Source organism: Choloepus didactylus, chromosome 6 (assembly GCF_015220235.1).
Source record: "Choloepus didactylus isolate mChoDid1 chromosome 6, mChoDid1.pri, whole genome shotgun sequence".
Taxonomy (NCBI): domain Eukaryota; kingdom Metazoa; phylum Chordata; class Mammalia; order Pilosa; family Megalonychidae; genus Choloepus; species Choloepus didactylus.
Window position 1 is genome coordinate 9,558,218 of NC_051312.1, and position 6,777 is coordinate 9,564,994.

The 6,777-nt window shown below is 40.3% G+C and overlaps 1 pseudogene; it reads left to right on the forward strand.

Annotated features, from left to right (window-relative positions):
* The first annotated feature begins 594 nt into the window (after positions 1-594).
* LOC119536572 lies at positions 595-5,802 on the forward strand (annotated as a pseudogene).
* Positions 5,803-6,777: the final 975 nt, after the last annotated feature.

Genomic DNA, 6,777 nt, shown 5'->3' on the forward strand with positions numbered 1-6,777 from the left:
ACTCTCCCCTGTGGAAGTCTGGGGGGTGCACAGGTGAAGTAGGGATAGAAGTGGGTGCCACATGGAAGCACCAAGCACCTCTCCCACACCCTAAAGGCTCACAGCTGCATGGCAGACAGGGAGTGGGGCACATTTGAGCTGGAGGGTGTCCTTGAGCGAATTCCCTGCCAAACTGCACTAGGCCCACATCACATCCCCATGGCAGGCAGTCCCCAGTGGACATGGAGAACTGGTGCACTAATTGGATTCCCACCCAGTTTGGACAACACTCAAATGCACAGGAGAAGTTGGGGGGAAGCTGGCTTGAGAGTAAGAGGTGGCTTAAAAGCGACATCTGCTGGTAAGTTTGGGGAAGTGCACTCCAGCAAGCTATAGCTCTGCCAAATTATATATAAATGCTCAAATAACCCTGCATTTCCCAAAATAATCTTAGCAAGGTAAGCAAATGTCCTGAAGCCAACAGAAAATCATAGAGCACATGAAGAACCACGAAGATGTGTATAAGCCAAACAAATTAAAAAGTCATAAAAGATGCAAAACTTGGAGCAATTAATCAAAGAAGTACACATAAATCTCCAAAACAACTTCAACAAGATGGCTAAAGACATAAAGGACATCATGAAGAGTCTAGAAGAGCATGAGGAAGAATTTGAAAGTGTAAATTAAAAATAGCAGAGCTTATGGAAATGAAAGATACTGTTGACCAAATTAAAAATATACTACACAACAGCAGATTTGAAGAGGCAGAAGAAAGGGTAAGTGAACTAGAGGACAAGTCAATTGAATGTGAACACACAAGAGAATAAATGATGAAAAAAATAAAAAAAAATTGAAATGGATCTTAGGGAAATGATGAACAACATGAAATGCACGAATATAAGAATATTGTTGTCCCAGAAGAAGAAGAGTAAAGGGCTAGGAAAAGTGTTTCAAGACATAGTTGGGGAAAACTCCCCAACCCTTCTAAATGACATAAATATGCAAATCAGAGCTCAACCCACTTGGACCAGGGCTGTGTCAGGAAAGAAGATGCCAGAGTCCAAGTCCTGGAAGACCATGATCATGGGCTGCCAGCATCTGGTTTGGAATACCAAGAATGTGAACAAGAAAATAGCTGGAAACTAGTGAAAACAGAATTCAGTTTTCCATGAACATACTTTGGGAAATGCTATTACAAGAGAGTCATTCTTTGAGGAGAGGATAAAGGTTTGACATGGGAAGAAGGAAAGGAAACTTTGTCATTCTAAGTACAGATATAAAATTTTTAATGAACATGATCAGGGGTTGAGAGACTTGGGCTATCAGAAATATGCCTTTAACATGCTTATAAGTAACTTCTTGGGCTACCATAGGTGTGCCAGATACAAGGAATGCAGTCTATAAAGAAAAGTCTTACCCAGCTGATCTAGTTGCTAGCATTGTTATTTCTACAATGAAATTTTCTCTGCCTTGCTCCAGACAGTGCACAGTGTCATAGATTGGACTCCAGCACATCTTCAAGAAATTATCCTAGTGGATGATGATAGTGATTTTGATGATTTGAAAGGAGAACTAGATGAATATATCAAAAAATATCTCCCTAGAAAAACTAAATAAGAAATAAGAAGCAGGAGGGATTGATTCGAGAAAGAATGATTGAAGCAGCACATGCCACAGGAGAAGATCTTGTATTCCTAGATAGCCACTGTGAAGTGAATGAGCTGTGGCTACAGCCCTTGCTGGCTGCAATCCGGGAAGACTATAAAATTGTGGTGTGCCCCATGATTAACATCATCAGTGCTGATATGCTCACATACAGCTCATCTCCTATTGTACGAGGAGGATTCAACTGGGGACTACACTTTAAAAGGTATCTTGTTGGGGAGTCGGGCAAGATGGCGGCATAGAAAGGAGTGGAAACTAAGTAGTCCCCCTGGAACAACTACAAAAAACCGGAAACAACTAGTAAATAATCCAGAATAACTGCGGGGGGACAAACGAGACCATCCACTCATCATACACCAACCTGAATTGGGAGGAATGCCCGAAAACACAGCATAAAATCTGTAAGTAAAACCTGCGGAACCAGGTCGGGAGACCCCCTCCCCCATAGCCCGAGCTGCAGAGCCGCGTGGTGCCACAGAGAAGCTCTCTCCCAACAAGCGAATACAGCTCAGCTGAGCTCCAACTGGGGTTTTAAGTAGCGAGTGTGAACTGCTCACTACAGGTACGCAGCCCCAAAAAAAACAGACAAAGGCGTTGGGTGACGACTGACCTGGGAGAGCCGGAGGGTTGCCTTGGACTGGGTCTGAAGGGGACTATCTGTTTCTTTTTTGGCTCAGTGGAGAAAGCCCCAGTCATTTTCAGTTTCCAGGGCTGTGACTCTGGGAAGGGTGGAGACACCACAAGCAGAGAGCAAGACCATTGAAATGCTAATGACCTCCACCTGAGGGGTCTGTCTTCTCTAGGAGGAAAGGGGTGGGGCCCTTTCCATTCAGAACCAGACCCCAGAGCCTGGGGGAACACGACCATACCTCCTCACACCAGTCAAGAATTATAGGCTAACAGGCGTCACCTACTGGGCAGAAAAGCACAGTGACCCGAGGCATCAAACAGTGGAGCAATTTTCTAAGACACACCCGCAGGGAAACCAGATACTGAATATTTCTTCCCTCTGGGACCTGAGCCTGTTCTGGTCTGAGAAAACCCGATTTGGATAACCAAGGAAACCATGCCTAGACAACAGAAAATTACAACTTACACTAAGAAAAACAAAGTTATGGCCCAGTCAAAGGAACAAACGTACACTTCAACTGAGATACAGGAATTTAAACAACTAATGCTAAATCAATTCAAAAAGTTTAGAGAAGATATTGCAAAAGAGATAGAGGCTGTAAAGGAAGAACTGGACATGTATACGGCAGAAATCAAAAGTTCAAAAAACCTGCTAGTAGAATCTATGGAAATGAAAGGCACAACACAAGAGATGAAAGGCACAATGGAAACATACAACAGCAGATCTCAAGAGGCAGAAGAAAACACTCAGGAACTGGAGAACAAAACACCTGAAAGCCTACACGCAAAGGAGCAGATGGAGAAAAGAATGAAAAAATATGAGCAACATCTCCGGGAACTCAAGGATGAAACAAAGTACAATAATGTACGTATCATTGGTGTCCCAGAAGGAGAAGAGAAGGGAAAGGGGGCAGAAGCAATAATAGAGGAAATAATTAATGAAAACTTCCCATCTCTTATGAAAGACATAAAATTACAGATCCAAGAAGCGCAGCGTACTCCAAACAGAAGAGAGATGAATAGGCCTACACCAAGACACTTAATAATCAGATTATCAAATGTCAAAGACAAAGAGAGAATCCTGAAAGCAGCAAGAGAAAAGCAATCCATTACATACAAAGGAAGCTTAATAAGACTATGTGCAGATCTCTCAGCAGAAACCATGGAGGCAAGAAGGAAGTGGTGTGATATATTTAAGATACTGAAAGAGAAAAACTGCCAACCAAGAATCTTGTATCCAGCAAAGCTGTCCTTCGAATATGAGGGAGAGCTCAAAATATTTTCTGACAAACAGACAATGAGAGACTTTGTGAACAAGACACCTGCCCTACAGGAAATACTAAAGGGAGCACTACAGGGTGATAGAAGACAGGAGTGTGTGGTTTGGAACACAATTTTGGGAGATGGTAGCACAACAATGTAAGTACAATGAACAAAGGTAACTATGAATACGGTTGAGAGAGGAAGATGGGGAGCATGTGAGACACCACAAGAAAGGAGGAAAGATAACGACTGGGACTGTGTAACTTGGTGAAATCTAGAGTATTCAACAATTGTGATAAAATGTACAAATATGTTCTTTTACGAGGGAGACCAAGCAAATGTCAACCTTGCAAGGTGTTAAAAATGGGGAGGCATTGGGGGAGGGATGCAATCAGCATAAACTAGAGACTGTAACTAATAGAATCATTGTATTATGCTTCCTTTAATGTAACAAAGGTGATATACCAAGGTGACTGCAGATAAGAGGGGGGGATAGGGGAGGCATGTTAGACACTTGACATTGGTGGTATTGTCTGATTCTTTATTCTACTTTGATTTAAGGTTATTTTTCCTTTTGCTGCTTCTTAGCTGTCATTTTTTTTGTTTCCTCTTTCTTTTGCCTCTCTACCTTCTTTGACTCTCCCTCCTGCCTTGTGGAAGGAATGTAGATGCTCTTGCTTAGTATGAGCAGAATGCTCAATTAGGATGAACTTAAATGTTTGGAAATGAACAGGGGTGTTGGTAGCAAGATATGAGAATAACTAACAGCACCGAATGGTGTGTGAATGAGGTGGAAAGGGGAAGCTCAGAGTCATATATGTCACCAAAAGGAAAGCTGGAGGTCAAAAGATGGAAATGTATAAAACTGAATCCTATGGTGGGCAATGTCCATGATCAACTGTACAAATACTAGAAATCACTTCATGAACCAGAACAAATGTATGACAATACAATTAGAAGTTAATAATAGAGGGGCATATAGGGAAGAACTATATACCTATTACAAACTATATACTACAGTTAGTAGTATTTCAACATTTTTTCATAAACAGTAACAAACGTACTATATCAATACTAGGAGTCAACAATTGAGGGGGGTTGGTTAGGGATAGGGGAGGTTTAGAGTTTCCTTTTCTTTTTTTCTTTTTTCATCTTTCACTTTATTTCTTGTCTGGAGTAATGAAAAGTTTCTAAAAATTGAACAAAAATTAAGTGTGATGGATGCACAGCTGTATGAGGGTACCCAGGGGCAAGTGATTGTACACTTTGGATCTTTGGATAATTGTATGGTATCTGAACAATCTCAATAAAAATGGAAAAAAAAAATGGGGAAAAAAAAAAAAAAAAAAGGTATCTTGTTCCTCTTTCTGAGTTAGAAGGACTAGAAGGAGCTACTGCACCAATAAAGTCACCTATAATGGCTGGAGGATTGTCTGCCATGAACAGGCAGTATTTCAATGAACTTGGACAGTATGACAGTGGCATGGATATCTGGGGAGGAGAAAACTTGGAAATATTTCAGATCTGGATGTGTGAAGGTAAGATCTTCATCATCCCTTGCTCTAGTGTAGGATACATTTTGCTGAAAAGATGACCATGTGGATCTCCTTAAGGCCAAGGCACCATGACACACAACTCTTTGAGGCTGTCACATGTATGGTTGGATGAATATAAGGAACAGTATTTTTTCTTAAGACCTGATCTGAAGACCAACAGCTATGGAAATATTAGTGAACGTGTTGAATTAAGAACTTGGGTTGTAAATCATTTAAATGGTATTTGGATAATATTTACCCACAGAGGCAGATATCTGGGCTCAATGCCCAACCACAGCAACACATTTTTATTAATAGAGGGCCAAAATGCCTCAAAGCCCTTCATTGTGGAAGGCTCTCTCTCCTCCAGGCCAGCAAATGTCTGGTGGCACAAGACTGCCTAAATCAGAAGGAAGGCTTTGTAGTGCTTAAGGTGTGTGACTGCAGTGACCCAAATCAGATCTGGGTTTATAACGATGAGCATGAATTGGTTTTGAATAATCTCCTTTGCCTGGATATTTCAGAGACTCACTTATCAGACCCACCATGACTCATGATGTGCCATGGGTCAGGAGGATCTCAACAATGGACCTCTGGGAAGAATAATTGGCTCTACCAGGTATCAGTTGGACAGTGCCTGAAAGTAGTTGATCCACTGAGTCAGAAAGGCTATGTTGCTATGGCAATTTGTGATGATGACTCCTCACAATAGTGGCATCTGGAAGGTTAAGGTGGAGACCTCAGAATGGAATAGTGTGATTTCCTAGGCTTTGCCTCCTCTGTAAAATGAGTGCTTTACAAAGAATATTGACAGTACAAGGAAAACCCTGAGCTGATTTCCTATTTGGATGAAACTATCTTTGAGAAGATGAGCATTTTCTTGTTCTATGGAGATGCTTGGGAAGATTAGCAGGTGAGACAGCAAATACATTAGAGATTGAAGTACTGTGTTACCATCAGTAGATGATGAAGCACATTTCACCAGGGTATTGATGTTGTTTCTGAGCTGCTGTTAAGGAATTTCTTGCTTATAGACTATAATTTCAACTTTAAACACTTGTTTTTGTACAAAGAACCAAATTCAGGAGATTGGCATTCTTGTTCAAATTAATTTATGTTTCTTTTGAATCCCTTTTAATGATGGAATGGCATTTGATAGGAAAATTATCATGATTTCCTTTCTTAGAAAACTTCATAGGAGAAGTTTTCTGTTTTTTACTTACTGTTATCATTGGTTTAATATGTACTAAATAGATAATTTTAAAAGCCTTATGAATCCATGTTACTTTTAACTTCAGCAAGCATCATTTGTAAGACAATATTTAAGAAGCAATTAAGTATTATAAATTATTTTGATGAATTATGATACTATCCACACTTCAAAGGTACTTTTGATTATTTTTTTAAAAATAAAAAATATGCAAATCAGAGATGTCCAGTGAACTACAAATAGAATAAATCCAAATAAGCCCACTCCAAGACATATACTGATCACATTGTCAAATGCTGAAGAGGAGAAAGTTCTGAAAGCAAGAGAGAAGCAATTCACCACATAAAAGGGAAACAACATAAGACTAAGTACAGACTACTCAGTAAGCACAATGGAGGTGAGAAGGCATGGGTATGACATATTTAAGATTCTGAAAGAGAAAAATTGACAGCCAAGAATTCTTTATCCAGCAAAGATCTCCTTCAAAATTGAGGG